The sequence below is a fragment of the Felis catus genome, chromosome B2, assembly GCF_018350175.1.
Source record: "Felis catus isolate Fca126 chromosome B2, F.catus_Fca126_mat1.0, whole genome shotgun sequence".
NCBI classification, from domain to species: domain Eukaryota; kingdom Metazoa; phylum Chordata; class Mammalia; order Carnivora; family Felidae; genus Felis; species Felis catus.
Window position 1 is genome coordinate 100,401,887 of NC_058372.1, and position 20,207 is coordinate 100,422,093.

Genomic DNA, 20,207 nt, shown 5'->3' on the forward strand with positions numbered 1-20,207 from the left:
CAATGGCCATTAAACAGATTAAAAGCTGCTCTGGTCATCAAAGAAGAGTAAAATCACAATGCATTGTCTAAAACAACAAAAACATTTGTGAGGATATGGAATAAATGGAACTGTCATACATACTGATGAGAGTGTATATTGATAAAGACACTGGCAAACTCGCAGTATCTGAAAGCTGAACACACTCATATCCTATAACTCAAGGTCTCTCCATCAAGGAATCTATCCTACACAAATGTTACACATGCTCACCCATTGACATGTAGAAGAGTGTTCTTAGCAGTATTCTTTGTAATAGCCCTGCACTGGAAACAACATAAAAGCCCATGTATAATAGAAGAAGGGTTAAATAAATTTTGGTATAGTTATACAATACTATACAGCAATGAGAATGAACAGACTCGTAACAACATGGAGAAATCTTCCAAATACAATGTTAAGGGGGACGCAAGATTACATAGCACAATTTTATTTACACAAAGTTCAAAATAAACAAAATCAGTGTTGTTAGAAATAACGCTATCAGTTACGTTTGGAGTGGGCGTGGTTAGGGACTGGGAAGGGGTGTAAGGGGCTTTAGGTATTTGGGGGACACTCTTTCTCCATCTGGCTGCTGTTTTCACAGGAATGTTCACTTCATGAAAAGTCAGTTATCGGTGCACTTAATTTCTGTACTTTTCTGTGTGAATGTTATACATCAATTAAAAAAAAATCTTGGTGGTTAATGCAGTGAAACCAGAAACAAAACAGGGCTCTTACAAGTACTGAAAGAAGACAGCACAGCAATCTAATTTAAGCAAGATAATTTAAAAATTTGCTCTGCTAAAAGCTTCAAAAATGCCATTTCATTAAATTGTGTTTTTTATTCACTTAAGATGACTCTCATGCCAAAGCTCTTGTATTGTCATATGTCGGGATTGAATGAAGCAAGCAGTTTCCAAAATAAAATAACACAAATCATTTTAATCTTATCTGATTTCTTAAAGCAAAAATTTAGATATTAAGACCAATTTTTTCATGTCAATTAAAAAAACAATTTTCTGGGTCCTGGTTCTGGTTTACCATCTGAAGAATCCCTAAACGAGAAAGTCTTGGGGATAAAGGTGTTTTCTTTCTGTGGCACTATTTCCCTTCCAGAGTCACCACGCGAGATTAGCTCATTCCTGCCAATGGAAGCCACAGCAGTTGTGTCTGCCTTCACAACCTGGTTGTGGATAAGTGTATAATTTCCCCCTGACCGTCTAAAATACTGAAAATAACCCGGACACCACTCCGGCCTTTGCCAATTTCTATGGCTCTTCAGATTCCCATTGTGCAATGTCCATGGTCATCAGGTAGAGTCTTGACCTACCTCAGAGCAGCAGCATTATACGGTTGGAGAGAGAATTCTGTCGCCTAGTCCTGGGGGCAGCTCACCCCCCATCTTCTGCTAGGCCCTCTCCCCCTTCTGGTCAGTGCCTGGTGAGAGGAGAGCTCATCGTCATTCGACACACGCTCTGTACAACTGCTCTAGCTACCATTGAAATAAATCCCTTGGAGAAAAAAAACCATATGGTCAGACTTTTGGCTTTCTCAGACAGCTTTGTTCTCTCGGATCCTCCGGTAGGGAGATTTATTTGGGCACTTACATGGCATCCTGAGGCTGCAGGCAGTCCCCACAGGAAGTGAAAGATGGCCACACCCACCATGGCCTACATGTTGAGTGGGGAAAGAAACCTCATGAGAAGACTCTGGAGGATGTGGGGCTCCTATGAAGGAAGGAAACCTAACTCACTCTCACCCTGAGAGGAAAGCATGGGGACCAGGGCCCTGGAGCTGTTATCCTCCAACCATCTTGAAGAAACCTTGGCCTCTCTCTGGCCACTACATTTCCCTCAATAGCAACTTCACAAAGGAGGCTCCTTTTTAGATTCAAGCTCTGTTGTTTTTGTGCAGACTTTCTGTGCTTATTCTATTCCTAATTTTGCTGCCTGACAATGATTTTGTGGGCACTTTAAGAATGTTTCCACATCCCCAGATAGAGATCCCTCTGGTTAAAAAAAAAACAGACAAACAAACAAAACCCTTGCTTTTTAGATATATATCTTTTATCATGAGTAACCACAGAGATTTTTCAGCACTTACATGGACTGAAGAAAACCATCCAAGCCAAATTCCTTGAGAGCCTCTTAGCTAAATGACTTGGCTTTATCAGCCAGGGAAGGGATAGGCAAACTATATATCCTGTGGGCCACATCTGGCCCGCTGCCCACTTTTACACAACCCATGAACTAAGAATGGTTTTTACGTTTTTAAGTTCTTAGGGAAAAAATGAAAAGAATATTTCATGACATGTGAAAATTATAAGAAATTCAAATTTCAGTGCTTATAAATGGAGTTGTGTTGGAACACAGCCATACCCACCAGTGTACCTATTGTGTCTGGCTGCTGTCATGATACAACAGAATTGTCTGACAAAGACTATATGGCCCACAAGGCCCAAACTACTTACCATTTGGCTATTTACAGAGATTTGCCAAGCCCTAAGCTCAGGTAACTGTTATGTATTTGTGGAAGGCTGTCCCCTCTGATCTCACTCTCTGTTCTGAGCTTCTGAAGCTGTCTTCTCTGCAATCAGTCAAATGCAAGTCCTAATGCTGGTGCCAATTTCACACTAACCTACTAAACCCACACAACCCACTAGAGCAGGGCCTTTTTCAACCTGCGGTCTGGTAATCAGTATAATGGGCTGCAAAAACCTACTCAGTTTGGTTGTGCCTAGCATTTCTTTGGTAAAATAAAAGAAAAATATCGAGGGCACTGTTAGGGACTGAATTATTTCCCCCTTGCCATTTCATGTGTTGAAGTTCGAACCCGCAACACCTCAGAATGTAACTGTGTTTAGAGACAGGGCCTTTAAAGAGGCAATTAAGGTAAAATGAGGTCTCAGGGTGGGCTCTAATCCAATATGACCAGTGTCCTTATAAGAGGAGATTAAGACATGCACAGAAGAGCGGATGTCCCATGTGAGGGACAAAGGGCAAAGATGGCCACCTGCAAGCCAAGGAGAGAGGGAATCAAGCTTGCCAACACCTTGATCTTGGACTTCCAGGCTGTGAGAAACTACATTTTTGTTGTTTGAGCCACTCAGTCTGTGTGGCAGCCTAGGCCACCCAATCAATATAGGGGTCATACATAGTATTATTTGGTGAGAAAAAGTTTTTTTCAATCACATATGCATGTGATACGGCTGTGATGTAAAAATGTAGTATATTCTGTGTGTTAGGTCAAAAATAAATGGACAAGCACTACACTGGGGAGACATATACACGCTTGGTACAAAATCACAGAGGGATGCTCTAACTGAGCCAAGACGAAAAAGGGGGAAGAGCCCTTACTGGGCACATGACAGGCACTCTGTGTACATTACTTCATGTCATTCTCACAGTGGCCCTCTGCATGGCTTAAGCTGTATGTCTCCAGCTGACCAACTTAAGTGCAGGGAAGTTAAGTGACTTACACAGCCAGGCCTGACTCCAAAGTTTATGATGTATTACTCTTCATCATGAATCAGTTTGTACTTCCATGTCCCTGAGAACAGGTTGCAGTGTGACGACATTAAGGGATCAAAAGGAAGGGGAAAACATTTGTAAATTATCATAGCTGGCACTTACCAAACACTTCCTATGTGCCAGGTACTGTGCCATGCTTTACATAAATGACCCCACTTCATCCTTATTAACCACCCACAGAGTAGGTTCTGTTAATCCGCGCTTTTCAGCTAAGGAAGTGTGGAAAAAATTAATTAACTTGCCCAAGGTTACAAAGCTGGTAAATTGCAGACCCAGGATTTGAACTCCCATTGATCTGACATTTAAGCTAGAACTCTTGCCCACCCCAACCTCTCCTTTGGCCCGACCATACTTATTGTCAACCTAATATATGTTTGCCGATAATCTCTGCTTGAAGAAAATAGATGCATACTTTCTGTTCATATGTCCAATAAATGCCAACTGAACACATATCACCTGCCAGGCCCTGTTCTGAGGGGTAGGGATACAATAATGAACAAAACAGAATTCTTGCCATTATGGTGAACATTTGGATAAAACCTTAAAAATACAACCACAGCACAGTGACTGAAATCACCCCATGTGCAGGGTCACGAGGAGTTGAGATTCAGGTGTGTTAAAGGTGTAGGCCAATGAAACTGAAGAAATGGTAGAAAACAAAGGAAGGTGGGTATGGTTTACTACATAGAAATTTCTGGTAATTGTATTCAATATCTCTTGTGTCCACCAGGTTTACTTATCATGTGGGCATGCTGAGTCTCCAAGCCGGCTGGAAACGTTTCAATGGCAGGGGCTATGTCATATTTTAAAATGTCCCCTTTAGTGCTTGACATAGTGCACAGCAGTTTGAATTTATTTACTTGTTTTTAAGTTGTTTTCTTTTTTTTAATTTTTTTTAATGTTTATTTATTCTTGAGAGAGACAGAGACAGAATGCGAGGGGGTTAGGAGCAGAGAGAGAGAGGGAGACACAGAATCGGAAGCAGGCTCCAGGCTCCGAGTTGTCAGCACAGAGCCCGATGCGGGGCTCCAACTCACGAGCCGTGAGATCATGACCTGAGCCAAATTCAGATGCTCAACCAACTGAGCCACCCAGGCACCCCTTTAAGTTGTTTTCAAGAGAGATGTACACAGGTTACTCAGGGACTTTCAAGGCGGATGTAATGACAACGTTCAGACAGTCCGTGGGTAGTCCCAGGGCAGGATAGATACAGTCACGTGGTATTAAGCATGTGAGCAAAGAATTAAATATCGAACTGGAAGAATGTAAGCTAAACCAAATGAGATACCAGTACAATGGTTAAGAAATTAGACTGAAAGCCTGGTCACGAGAATGTGAGAGAAAATTACGCTGAGGGAAAGGAAACCAGAGCACGGAGTGTGAAGAATGTAGATATATTAGCGGCAAATATTTTTCTTATGGTTTGTCTTTAATTTTATTTAGGATTTTACATGCACAACAACTTTATGTTTTTTAAGTTTGTTGATTTTTTTTTAATTATGAAATAATCAAGGAGGTAAGCAAATATTCAGATGCTGGGACATTCAATACATGTTATTTGTAATATCAAATGTGAGGAAATTTAATTCCTCACATAGGATGGTGAATGTTTAAGTAAATTATGTCTATATGTACAATGTAAAACTCTATAGTTGTTATTTAATGAGAAAATGATCACAATTTAATATTAAGTAAAATCAGGATCAAAACCATGTAAATGCATGTATGATGCACATCCTCGAAACCAAAGAGGGAAAAAAATACCGGCTTAACATTGTTTTCTCAATACAGTGTGATTAAGAGATGTTTCAACTTTCTTCTTTACAGCTCACCCAATTTTCTACAGTGAGTTCAATTTTAAAGTCAGGAAAAAAGAACCATTAGAAATAAGCTTAAGTCAAAGAGAAAGTTTGCATATAGTATCTTCATTTGCACATCTCTGACTTGCTGATGGTCTTGGCCACCGGAGGCCTTTGGCCACAGTGGCACAGATGGCAAATTCTGGTAATGTTATTAAAAAAGAAAAAAAAAAAGAAAAAAAAGAAAGAAAGAAAGAAAGAAAGAAAGAAAGAAAGAAAGAAAGAAAGAAAGAAAGAAAGAAAGAAAGAAAGAAAAAATATTTTTTACTCACCTGCAAAGAGGTTTCAAAACAGATTTGGCAGTGGCCAGGGTAGTCACAAGGATGTGATGATGAATTATAATGAATTACTTGGCTTTGACAATACTTTCATTCAACAAGCATTTATTGAGTGCCTGTCATGCTCTAAGCACCCTGTTAGGTACTGGAAGGTCAAGTTGAGTCTCTGGGAACAAGTGACCCATCGGGCTGACGCTGAGCCTACACACCCCGACTCTAGCAAGATCCAGCAGCAGGCCGGGCTGGGCAGTAATTGTGCAGGCCTGCCCTCAATCCTCCCACCTCTTCTGGGCTGGGATCTGTGGCCTTGAGAAAGGCTGGCCTGGCCTCCCCAGCGCCAGCCGCCTCATTTGTAAAACAAGGATAATCCTGACCCAGTTCCCAGTGCTGTGGTGAAGAATAAATAAAAAGCATTCTGGGCTTGTTTCTCTCTATTCAGTGCCAGATGGGTTCTACCTGTTAATAGCCAGCATTGCTTCCTTCCTTTGGAAACTGTGTATTTATTCTTTTTTTTTTTTTTTTTTTTTTTAAGGGGGGTTAGAAATGAGGTTCTGTGATTAAAGGGATAGTCTGTATTTTTCTTCCTCCGAATATCTTAGATTAACAATTACAGAAATGAAAACTTGTTTCTCCACCTCAGACCAAAGCAGAGGAAACTCAAAAAGTTCTTACAAGGTTTGATGACATTCCAAGGACAGAACTAGGTGAGATACTGCTGGTCTTTAGGGAAATAATACAATTATTGCCAGCACTTCAAAACCTAATAAAATTAACTTTTAAAAGAGCAACATTTAGGCTAACCAAGTGTTCATCTACGTGTTATAAAATTTAACAGAAATTTCTAAGAAAGACTAAAGGGTACTGAACGGGTGCCCGAATCAGACATAAATAGGAAAATACTTCTCCTCTCCCATCCAAACTGAACTCATTTTCCAAACATTGAGAATGTCCATCTAATTAATGCCCTGTTACAGGCAGAAGAAGAGGTAGGGAAGGAGCAGAGAAGACAGAGGGTGAAACACACAGACCTAAAAATGGGGCACGCTGGAAGGCTCTCCTTCTTGGCTTTTAAGACGAACTAATAAGCACTGTACAAATACATTCAGCGAGAGAGAAAGCACAGTTCTAACACCTAGTGTGTGAATTTCACGTGAAAGGTTAAGGCTATTTTCAGTTGTTTCTACAACGTCTTCCGATTCTTTGTGTTTCTTCTACCATAGTAAGGACTGGTAAACGGAGGGTTTCAACAGCTTTAGAAATATCTGGACCAAATCCTACCACTTCTCAACTGTTCATTTCAGTGATGTTAGCTGTCGATAACCACACAGGTAGGGCAGGGCACAAAGGGCTCAGGTGAAGCAAGAAACCTCTATTACTTCTCTCTCCCCTTCCCGCTGCTCTGGCGCCTTGTCCAGTGTTGTTATGCTGAGTCCCAAAGGCTCCAGCGGTTCCCCCGACGGAGGGGAGCACGCAGGAGAGCGGCAGCCAGAGGTTATATCTTCAACGCAGATACTGCCTACGTCAGACAAAGCTTGCAACGTCTAGCCTGGGTGGGGCAAGGCTGTACAACTGGCAACTGTCATTTATTCCAAAGGACCTGAGCGTGCTATGATGACATGTTCAGTAATTGCTCTATTTCTTAAAAAGAAGTTGTAACAATCATATTTAAAATGCTTGTTGATGCCCTGTGGGTATGAGTCACTTTGTAAAGCAGGATCAAAATGGATCCTCTGTTACGGGCTCCTGCTGGTTCTTTGATTCTAAACAGTTTTATAAATGTTAATGGGAGTAACGCACACATCAATGAGAGAATAAATTCCTTGGGTTTGGTGGGGCTTCAATTAACGATTTATAATAAGCAATGTAAAATGCTTTCTAATTTTCTTCCAAGTAATGACACACTACCCCAGAAGAGCTGAAAATAAGGCCCAGGTTTCACCACAGGGTGGAGAAGACCGGCAGTGGGTGGCAGGTGGCAGAGAGAAGGCTCTCCGGCTGGTTGGAGGCATGCTGGAGGCTCTGCAGAAGTCCAGGGCGCAGCGCGTGGGAGCGGAGCAGTAGGGACAGACACGACTCACCCAAGGGATGATGGGCATGATGGAGGAAGAGAAAACTCACAAGAAGCGAGCCTGACACAGAAGGAATTTACTGTAATCTAAAATGGGAACGACTGCAACCGTGCTTCTTAAATCTGTCACGGGATCATTCTTTTTTTTTTTTTCAGAGCATAAGTTAATACTATTCATTGACTTCCAAAAATACCCACCAAGATGGAAATGGGAATTTAAGTTCCAGGGATGATGCAGCAGGATTCCTAATGAATAGGTTGGTTTGCAGTGACACAGAGCTCTCTGCCTTGAATTCCTGGAAACCTAGCTTCGGATTTAACCCTCTCTTGCCCAGGCCTGCAGGCCTCTTCTCACACCTTCTCATGGGAAACCAAATGCCGATGACTGGTACCCTGTGAGGATGGGGTGGGATGCCATGAGGGCTAAGGCAGAGTCAAGTATAAATTGCAAATGCCTAAATTCCATCTTTTAGGAAGAGAACAGATTAAAATTTTAATCCAAGAATGTCTTCAGTGTTTTCAGTGTTTGCTGTTCCATACTTAAATCACCTTACACCTCCTTACATTTTATCCTAATGCTTCACTGATACCAACACCACTGCCAACAAATAAGACACCACAGCATCAAAGACCAGACACACAGTGACAGATGCAAGGGGCATCTGCTCTTAGCCCCAGCAAGTCTGGTGTTAACATCCAGGCTCTGGCAGCAACAGGGCAGCACCTTGCTTGTTTAGCTCAGCGGTCACCTTGGTAGTTTTGGGAGCACTTTGGATTTAAAGGGTTTTGCATCTAAGCATTCCATTGTAAACCACTTCCGCCATAACCGAGGCAGGGGTCCACACATTGTGTGCATTATATGCAGGGTTACACAGCCTTTCAAGGGAGCTCCCCATTTTTCCTGTTAACAGCTGCCTGTATGGAATACAGGAAAACAATTCAGAAATGCTTATCGTGTGTCGTTTAACTGAATATTTATAAGGAGAGAAATTTGATGGCTAGGGAAATGAATACCAAAATCCAACAGCACTTTCATACCAGCCACTTAGACGTATCTGGGAATGGCCTCATTCACGCTCCAAATTATCAGAACACTGAGGGGGTCTCTTCCAGTGGTCCAGATCATACTAGAAGAACATGAACCCGTTACAAAAATTGCAAGTGAAGAGAACAAAGTATCAGATACCAAGTTAGCCTTCCAGACATTATGCGCGCGCGTGCCAAGTTAACTTACCAATGCAATGCTTAACCAGTGACTATCTGCCAAAATCAATGCAGAGTGGGTCTTGAAGAAACTGGGTAAAACTCCTAGATTTCTCAACCACACATGTTTTTCTTGGCTAAGAAACTGTAAAATTTTGGAGAAGATGACCAGAATCCAGCTGAAGTTCCTCTAAGTAAGGAAAATGACAACTAAGGAGCCTAGCTGTTTACCCACTTTTCTCCAGAAAAAAGCCCCATCCGCTTTGAGAACTGTTTTCCGGATCCACCATCTGCCTCAAAAAGGCAAGTTCCCACTGACCTTCGGAGGCCACTGGGAGTTCCAAGGACACACTCCCGTTTCATCCTCTGAGCACGGTTCTGGGTTAATTCACAGCTTTTCAGATTTTCTAAATCAGGTAACTTTCAGGGGTACACCTTAATTTGGCTGTTTCAAAAGTATTCATTCAATCACTTTAAATATTTGGGCTTCATTAAAAAAATTCCTTTTCCAAATGATGCTGCTTTTGCGCCTTGACTCTGGACATGAGGTTTCTTTCACCCTGTGGATCATTTTTTGAAGTCAACAAGTAACATTAATAAATGTCCAAGAGCCTTTCTTATCCTCAAGCCATGCCGAACTGAGGACCACAGTTTACAAAGCTGACCAGCTCCTGGCCAGTCTCATCAGTCTTCAGCTTTTTAGTTTCCCATTCTCCCATCGACAAACGGTCAAGCACGATTCTTGTTGACATCAGGGAGGAAAGGAACCCACTTCACAATGTTTTCGGCCGGCCGGCGTGGGTATGGGAGGTGGTGGCCACAGAGGTAAATGGCTATGGAAGAACCTGAATAACAGGTGTGTCTGCCTAAGGCTCTAGCTGGTTCACCTTGAACATTATCACTCCTGAGATAACAAAACAACAATGTGCTGTGGATAATTTCACTTCTGCAGCAAACAGTGCAATCTGTGGAATTATCTGAAAAAATAATCTGTGAAGGAGCATGTGGAATTTCAGCTTCCCAAAGAAGCCATGCAACATTCATGTGGGACATTTTGCTTTCCAAGAAAACGTTGCAAATATCCGCCATGTCAGGAATGGAGCAAACCACATGAATAGAGAAGAGGGAAAGCATCTTCTTTCCCATAAAATGACCTTCTCCCCTCTAAATAGTTTCCCATGTGCTAATTTGCTGAGAGGATAAGACAGTGTGGACACAGCTACTGGTTCACTGAAGTATTCTTATCCTCATATCCTCAGTTTACATCAAAAGCTGCTAAAGTAAACCAAATAAACTTAAAAAGTACATTTCATTCCCACGTGTTTAGATTTATTTTTGAGACAGAGAGAGAGAGAGCGCCAGTGAGCAAGCACAAACAGGGGAAGGGCAGAGAGAGACAGAGAGAGAGGGAGAGAGAATCCCAAGCAGGTTCTGCACCATCAGCACAGAGCCTGGTGCAGGGCTTGAACTCATGGACCATGAGATCATGACCTGAGCCAAAATCATGCGTCAGCCACTTAACCAACTGAGCCACCCAGGGGCCCCTCATTCCATGTGTTGAAAAGCCAGGAAAAGGCACTGTGGTCCTGAAAATACAGGAAGGCCAAGCTTAAGGATTCAGAAACAAAAGCAAAAACAAAAACAAAAACAGGGTAAAGTCAGGCTTTGGGGAACATCTACGTCTCCTGTTACCATAAAGCTCTCAGTCCCTGGAGGATGTGGGGGTGATGCTTTTCCCCAAGTCAGAAGAGACCCTGCCCACTCCACTCTACCCTGAGCGTATCTTTCTCCCCAACTGGGCACTGTGGAGGGCTCGGGGAGCTCATAAGCAGACCTCTGCTGACGATTCCCCTATCACATTTCAGTCCAAATAGGAATAAATGTGATTCATCGCAAAACCACTAATAGGTATTTTTAAGCCTGAAGGAAGCACAACTTCAGGTTTTTCTTTCATTCTACTGAGTAGCCAGACTTTGGAAGCATACATACCTGCCCCAAATAGCATCTAATGCAGTGAATGGCACAAGCTGGATGTTTTGGTCCCTGGTTTTGGTCCCTGTTAACTGGGATATAAAACATAACCCAGCCTCTTGGTAATAAGGGGCTACCGAGGCAGTTCTCATACCAGCAGAAAAGAAAATGAGGGCAGTGACTCATAAGCAGAACGCAGTCCTTCCCACCAGGTTGGCCCAAGTGGGTACAGCATGTAAAGTCGTGCTTGTGTGGAAACTTGGAGGGCTGGAGAAGAAGAATCTGCTGTGTCAGCATCATGTAGTGGAAAGATCTCAGGACTTAGGAAACCCGATTCTGCTACCAGCTTCGCTGATTTTTTTTTTTTTTCTTTTCTGTGACCTGAGTGGTCACTTCACCTTGTTAGTTCCCAGCTTCCTTATAAAATAAAAAGGATAGACAGACTCTGATGTTCCTTCCAGCCCTCGACCCAACCCTACCGGGGGTTCATCTCCTGGGGTCTCGGTCCTCCCAGCTCTCCACACCTTTTGGAAGAGCGGCTCAGACAGCAGAGCCCTCTGCCAGCCTCACCTCCCTCCAGGGCCCTTTCTGCCACCCCAAGATAAACACCAGAGGGCCCAGAGTGTGTTTGTGAGCCCACTGTCTGGGGCTACAGTGCATTCATTCTCCATGGATGGTCCTGGGGTTACGAACACCAGCTTCTGGAGGCTTGTCCATCAGCCAAGAGGCTGTAAAACACAATCCCTCCTAGCCCCGGCTTTCCCATCACTAAGGTGAAGCCAACAGCATCTTTCTCACGGAACTGCTGAATGTCAGGTGCTCGGCCCTTTGGGTACCGCCAGATAAAATTCAGGACATCCAGCTAGATCTGAATTTTGCATAATTTGGGACAGACTTATACTTAAAACATTATTTGTTGCTTATACGAAATTCAAATTTACTTAGGTATCCTGTATTTTTTTTTTTTTATTTGCCAAATTTGGCAACCCCACACATGACAGATGCTGCTGTTGGTGGTATTGGGTCCAGGCTGCCCCACGAAATCAGCCTTACACAAAACCACTGCTGGCCCGACTTCTGGGTCTTAGGAAAAGGACTCCATGTGGGTAAGGGTTTTTTTTTGTCCCTAACTCTCTCACTGCTCCTAAACTACTGCCTTCTAGTCCTGCCATCAGCTTTACATCACCACATATCCTACCTGGGTCTCCCAGAGGTACCCAAACTGTCTACTGACCACTTTCCAATCACACTCGCCATGCCCCAGGCTCGGAAATGGGATCAAATTAATTCGTGCACATATGCCACTGATCATTTCATGAGTCATCAACCTCCCCTGAAGCAATTTTTCCTTCTTAAAGGTCACTTATAACCTCAAATTAAAATGATCAAATTGTAGGCCATCCAAAGATTGAAGTGAAAAAAAGCAGCCTGTGTGAAAAAAAAAAAAAAAAGCATGATGGGGCTGGTCCCACCTCTTGCTGGTTCTCACAGCAGTTCCTCTAAAGTGTTTCTGCTTTTTCTAGCCTTTTCCATTTGCCTTTTTCTGAACCCACAGCAGCTCTCATGGCAGCTGAAGACCCTGTGGATGAGGGGCAAATGGAAGGACAGAGTGGAATGGGGTAGAATAGGAAATGGGGGTGTTCTGTCTACTAGGAAATGGTCCCCACACTCTGCCCCTGCCTGCAGCCACCCTCTCAGTCACCAGGGCAGGTCCAGGGGCTCCCTAGTGCCAGCATTGATGAAGACTAGAAAACACAAAGCCTGCCCAGTCTATCTCCTTTTTGAGCACCTTGTGTTCAGAGATGAAACCCAACTGCATGCACTTGTAACTCCTGGCTCCTGAATGCTGGCCAAAGTAACTCTGGGGGGCATTAAGAATGACCTAACTCGGGGCACCTGGGTGGCGCAGTCGGTTAAGCGTCCGACTTCAGCCAGGTCACGATCTCGCGGTCGGTGGGTTCGAGCCCCGCGTCAGGCTCTGGGCTGATGGCTCGGAGCCTGGAGCCTGTTTCCGATTCTGTGTCTCCCTCTCTCTCTGCCCCTCCCCCGTTCATGCTCTGTCTCTCTCTGTCCCAAAAATAAATAAACATTGAAAAAAAAAAATTAAAAAAAAAAAAAAAAAAGAATGACCTAACTAGGCCTAACTAGGAGAATGGACCCCTTGGTCCAAGCAGGATTTGAACTTGTGTCTTCTGGACACTCCCCATTGTCCACGATACCATTTTATTCAGGGTCTTGAGCCCTGATCTCACTTTTCTTTTGGGACTGTGAATGCTGATACTTTTTTCAGAATATGGTCACTGACAAGGACTGACTAAGCATTTCATGGGCTTATAAATAACAAGTGTTCTACTGAAAGGATTTACTTTAATACAGGACTTTTAATTTTTTTTTTTTTTGTAAGAAGTGTCCAGTATTTAGGGAATTATATTTCATTATCTTGAGTCACACTTTGGTAGTCAATAAGCTTCTTTTCTTAACAGATGATGGTGAAGAACTCCATGGTCCATAGCAGAACAGATACTAGGCTTTCCCCCTGGATAAAAGGCAATAGTCTTTTCAAAGACCTGCACCGGAGCCAGGAGGAATCTGGCCATTCCAGCTAATGCATCAGTTCACTGTGGTTAACAAGGAGTTGACAGAACAGTTATTCCCCTCTCTCAGATTTAGTTTTTTTTTTTTTTTCCTCTCATTAAACTGCATTTTTCAGGAGAATTTATATTTACAACCATTAAGTGTTTCTCTCTCTCACCTTCAGGTAACAGTAAAACATGGCACAAAAGGCAGGGGTCCATTGCCCTTGAACCAGTTATCCGTTCAGAAGGCCACTTGGGTTTGGGGTAATATATTTATCATATTCTGTGTCTAGTGTGCAAAACGTCAAAAGTGACGAGGGCCTTGGAGCCATCTTCAGCATTCCGAAGCCAGGAGGTAGAGGGCTGGGGCCCAGGAACCTGCATTTTCACAACCTCCCCAGTTGATCTTGAAGCGCCTTCAAGTTTGGGGAACATTCTGGTACACAACACATTGCTGTTAAAGTTGAGGTCAGAGGTCAGTCCATTTGGAACCAGTCAGCTTGGGGCTGTATTGCAAAGAAATCTGCATATGCCCACTTTATCAGTCAAGGTTCCAGCAGGAAGCAGGCAACACTCTCGAATTATGATAATTTGAAGGAAATTTAATAAAGGGGTGATTTACACAGAAGTGGGTGGGGTGCAGGAAAACCACAAGGTACAGTACAGTCCCCTGTGCTAATAACACAGGGGAATTGGGTAGGGCAGGCTCTGTCACACCCCAAGGCCTGAAGGGGCCAGAGGAGAGGGTGAGTGCCTAAACCTGGAACAGAAATGCGGGTGGATGGCACTGCATGACAGGAGCTGTGTCCATCCTTTAAGAACCACTGCCTAGCTGAGAAATCCCACAGAAAATAAGGATCCCGACCTCACTCCTGCCCTCTGGGCTCAGGTGCTCCCCCTGCTGGACCCAACTGGGAACCAGAGGCAATGGAGCCCACCAAAGCACCGCACAGGTCAGTTTTGGGGGGCACAGAGGGAGGACAGTGCCTGGTCCTCCCTACAGACACAGTGCCAGGGAGTGTCAAACCTTCACCACCATCACAGACAACAGCGTCCTGTGAGCAAACACTGAGCCTCTGATGCCTCCACCAGGCCCACTCATGACAGCACCTGATGGTATAGGTAGCTGCAGGACACGGGAACAACTCTGTCCAGGAAAGGATTTCAAAAATCAATTCACAAATGTACTTCTCAAATATCTACTGAGCACCGACTCCAGAAAAGACATGATGTTTCACATTTTAGTCTTGTAGTAAAGGCCTTGGTGTCTTTCATGTTGAACTCAATAGGGCTACTGCTGGGAGATGTGTTCATAGGGTTTAGTGAAGCGCCTATTGCTACTTTTTCTAAAAAAAAAAAAAAAGGCATTGAAATAAATATATTATAGAAAAGGAAAATATCTCAGAGTTTTTAAAGTGGAAACATTGAACTTTTGCATGTACTCATAGCCTGTAACAAAAGTGACTCTTTTTTTCCCCCTTTTAATATATATGATTTTCCAACTAGATTTTACCTGCAAATAAGCAGGCAACTGAACACAGAATGTGAGGTTGGAGTGCCTGAAACAAATAGGCTGAGAAACGATTTATCCCATCCTTCAACTTCTCCCCAACTCATGTTGGTTCCACTGAACTTAACAAGCTCTCAGGAAGCATCATATCTGATCACCATTCTCTACGCTCACCTTCACTGGGTGCGCAATAAACAACTTGTAAGTCTCACTGTGCCCGCATTTGCCCGGCTCACTGGCAGCAGTGAAGGAACAGTCTCGGGGGTTCTCTGGGTTAGCGGCCCGGTGCAGAGGCGTCTGCCACCACGGGACGCCCCAGGTGACTTCAGAGGCACATCACAGACTTACAAACTGAAAACCTTATTCCTTTTCCAATGCTTTACAAGCCTTCTCCAACATCCAAGTCTCGGCTGGATGCTATACGTCTACACGGCTCTCTCTGTCACACCTGCCAAGGCCCCTCTTTCCCACTAAGGTATGGCCTTAGGCCCTAGTCTTCTACGGGAAAGGGCATGTATGAGATTGTGGCAGCACTCTTATTTTCATTTATTTATCTTAATGGTGACCATTTATTCATATGAAATGATAGTGCTTTTCTACTGGAGGTCACAAAGTTTCCTTTTTTTTTTTTTAACGTTTATTTATTTTTGAGACAGAGAGAGACAGAGCACGAACAGGAGAGGGGCAGAGAGAGGGGGAGACACAGAATCTGAAACAGGCTCCAGGCTCTGAGCTGTCAGCACAGAGCCCGACGCGGGGCTCGAACTCACGGACCGCGAGATCATGACCTGAGCCGAAGTCGGCCGCTTAACCGACCGAGCCACCCAGGCGCCCCACAAAATTTCCTTTTAAAATAAGGCTGGTTTAGTATAAAAAATTAATTTAAGGGATGTGATATAAATAATGCAGGTGCTACACCGATATAGAGGAGGTAATACAGGTGGTATACAAATGACTAGACACTGGGAAACACTGATCTAGTGCTAAGTATGCCTCATGACTCAGAGAGACCTAGGTTTTAGTTCTAACAGCCATCAAATAGCAATAACGATTAATTTTATTGCCTTGTAAACAAACAACTCTTTCACTGAAGGCAGTAGTTCTGGTCAGAGGGCTGCAGCTCAAAGAGAGCCATAAAAATTTCGTTAAAATTGCTTTGTAATCTGAATCCTATCTTGTTCTTAACAGAGATGCCTGTGCTAAACGTTAAACGTTTACACAGTATACTACTGGAGGATGAAAATACGGCATAATAAATTACCAAGGGAGAGGACGAGAGCTGAACGCTGCTCTCATCAGGTCTGACAGGAGGGCCTGGGGCACGCCCCTTGCAACGCGAGGAGAAAAACCTTCTCATTCACCTAAGACTCCCTGACAGGACTCCAGGGCCGTCCAGGCAGAGTAAATTACAAAAGCAATTTGTCATGGTACGTGAGTCTTTTTGATGGTTGGTGAAAATACTGCACACTCTGTGTGGTGCTGCTCAGGGAAGACATGGCCATCGTCCCTTCCTACGTGAACTGTGAAGCTCTTAAGGCATTTTACCTCCGCCCTGTTTTGTTTCAAGTCAGCCCGAAGCCCAGACACTGACCTCTTGAAAAATTTACATTTATGTTCATATTCCTTGCAAGTCAAGATCTTGGGAAACATTAAATCAACCACTGTATGGTGACTTTTTTCTTCTCACTGGCACGAGCATGAGGAAGCCGGGGGGTAAGGTGCATGCACCCCTACTTGTGTGGACTGCGTGTGCCCACCAAGCCCCTATTTGCACTTGCACTTTGCTAAATACCACATATCAGCAGACACTCTGGAGCTGGGGCCCTTTCCCTAGGCACTGTCTGCTGTTTACTTGTTTTAAAAATATTTCTACAAAGCATCTATTGTTCTCCATTCACTATATAATTGTATGATACGTTGGCAAACAACTGTTCCTCAGTGAATAAAAGTGTGTTTACCAAAGAATAATTGGCATTATTTGGCACAGCGAGCAGACCTTGCCCAGCACCAGCTGATGTATGTTGCAGACATGGAGTCCTCGTCCTTCTGCCCTCGCTGGATGTGCAAGTAAGTAGTCGGTACTTGTTAATTCTGGGATCTTAGTTTTAGCCACGTAAGACAAAGGGATGCTGTTTCATGCTGTATGATTTCATTTGTAAAATGTTTCTAATTACTCTGTTGCTAGAATTACAGGAAATAAATAGACTTCAATTTTACTTAAATCCTAAAATTTAGATTCAGACAAAATGGTTTAAAACATGCCATAATACTTAGTACCTTATTACTACTTATTACTACCCATACTGGACAGTATGGGTAAAGATGCTACCGTGCTCCTTATTCTAAAAGAATCCAGTTTCACAAAGAGACTTGAGGACAAAGGGCAAATACAGTTTTCGGTATGAGGGCTCTCAAATCGTATCTGTACCATACATGTTTTTGGGTGTCTGCCCCATTCTTGTCCTGTTTTCTGGGAATCCGTCCTGCCAATAGCTCGGCAGTGAACCATGTGACCATAGCTAAGCCAGCAACATGATTGGACAGAAGTGTACAAGTGAAATTCCTGAATATCATAGAACAAAAGGAGCTCCTTGGGGCACCTGGGTGGCTCAGTCGGTTGAGCGTCCGACTTCGGCTCAGGTCATGATCTGGTGGTCCGTGGGTTCGAGCCCCGCGTCGGGCTCTGTGCTGACAGCTCGGAGTCTCAAGCCTGCTTCGGATTCTGTGTCTCCCTCTCTCTCTGCCCCTCCCCCACTCGTGCTCTCTTTCTGTCAAAAATAAATACACATTAAAAAAATTTTTTTAAAGAAAAGAATAAAAGGATCTCCCATCGCAAATACTAAAGGGATGTGAGTAAGACTCATCAACTGAGAATCTGATGCCCTCAAAGGAAGAAACCTTTCTGATGACATTTACATAAGCTGGTCTTAAGGAAGACTCATAAATGCCTCAGTAAATCCCAAGTGATTACTGGACTGGTGTTCCCTAATAGTACACACCAGTGGCTACACATGAAGTTTTCAGACAAGAAGATAAAGTCCATAAACCAAATGCCAGACATAAATGTGGTACAGCATGTGAGTTCTACTTAAAGTCAGTCACAACTGCTGCTTTGCTATAACTCCCCCATATAGTAATTTTCAAACATTGTGGCAAGACACCAATGATCGTCTCAATCAGACAACATGAACACACTTCTTTCCACAAATTTCTACCAAGTAAAAAAAAAAAAAAAAAAAAGTCTGATACTGATGCTTTATGCACACTCAAGGCCAGCTTATAAATACTCCACTCAGTGATGACATAATTTTGCAACAGTGAAAAGGAACTGGCAAAATCCACCTCTTGCCATTCAACTGAAGGAAGCCCACCCACATGTACCAGCTAGGAACCTACAGGGTGTATGGCTTGGCTTAAAAAGATAAGTCAAGCCAATCCGATTGCTCTGCCAGGAGGAACTAGAAAATGGAGAAACTGTTACTAGTTCGCTGTGGGTTGCTAAGCTAACAGATCATTCTGGTCAAAAGGCTTTTTTTTCCCCTTTCTTTTTCTTTTTTCTTTCTTTTTCTTTCTTTCTTCATCACAGCTCTTTAAATACAATTCATAATTATTCACCTAGGGAGAACATTTGAGAAGGAAGAAAAGCATGCACATAATTCCTCGGTGAGAGGTGCAGAAAGCAGGGGCTACTGTTTGGTTCATCTGATGCGTGAAGTCTTGCAGGCCAACAGCTGCTGGCTCTCCGGGCATCACAGGTGATGAGGAAAGCGGCAGCTTTGAAATTAGAATACAAAGAAGAAACATATGTGCCAGCTCTCAGGGAATATGTCTGAGGACCCTCTGCACCCCAAGCCCCCGCCTGGCGAGCGCAAAGTGCTCAAGGATGTCCGTGGAACTGCGTGGCACTGAACTTGGCCCAAGAGCAGGCTTGAGTGGAAGTCGGACAGGCCTCGAGTGACACACAGGTTTGAGCGAAGAGCAGCACGGCTGCTATCAGCGCCACGTCTAACCCGACGAAGCGCGTCGTGAAGAACCAGCCTGTGACTGGCTGGGCAGGAGGGGCGGGTGCCAGGGCCTCCGAGAGGGGGCAGGGCAGATGGTGATGCTTGGGGGGAGCGAGCGAACAGAAGTGCCCAGAGCAAAACCCCGAGACTCCTCCATCTAAACGGATGTGTTAATGGCTCCCATGGAGCGGGTGTAAGAGGCCTTAGCACATATGCCTCCGTCTACTGTACTGGCTGTAAATAAACCATGTGCTTGTCTGCACCATCTGCTTAGTGTGCACTTTGTGGAACTGTGTGAAGAGAAAAAAGTGTTTGGGGCCAAATGTCTAGAAATTCTTTAGTTGTATACTTAGAAACCAAATGCGCTTACACAGCTAAATTATTACATTTCCTTTAAAGTGGGTAATTAAATTAAAAATCCTCCCCCTTTTAATGGGTGGGGGGCAGTGCTGGACAGTAGGGGGCCACACAGCCCTGAAAGGTCAAATAGTAGGTCGTGGGCGCAGAATGAGGCTGGAGACAAGGATCCTACAACCGGAGTTCATCAGTCGTTAGTCACACTTAACCAGTCTTAACTGCAAATTCTTCATCTATAAAAGAGTGTGTCAACCATCTTCCTCAGAGTGTATTCTGAGAATTAACTGGATCTTTAGATAAAAGATATTATGCACATACAACATGTTTTTATGGAGACGGGTCATGCCCTCTATAAAATACCAAGTATATACATCATACGTGATCACTCCTCAGATACACACAGAGATTGCTTATCGCTCATTATTTTTACTTCTTCAAAATTATATAAATAATGCAACTAATTCACTCAGGAAACAATTATTTACTGACCATTCACTATATTCTAAACCGTGGAATAATTTTAATCAGATGTAAGACATCTACAATCATGTTCTAAAATCATAGACTTAGTGTGTTGCAAATAATTTTCAAAACGGTTGGATTTGTGTTTTCAAAACTAAACAGTTTACAGAATTTAACAGTGGTGTATTTTCCCACCTCTGTATTTGTGATGATCTAAAGTTTAGTGATTTCAAAGAGTTCAAAGAACACCCTCACTTAACCTGGATGGCCTATTCCCCAGACCTAATACAGCAGCAATTTTAGGCAGATACTACATACGCTCCCAGAGAACACAATAACTTTATGGAAAATTCTCTAATACAGCATGA

General features: G+C 43.4%; 1 protein-coding gene across 1 annotated transcript in view; it reads right to left on the reverse strand.

Moving 5' to 3' along the window:
• The window catches only part of FYN (FYN proto-oncogene, Src family tyrosine kinase), a 216,377-nt gene that overhangs the window by 131,226 nt on the left and 64,944 nt on the right, over nt 1-20,207 (reverse strand).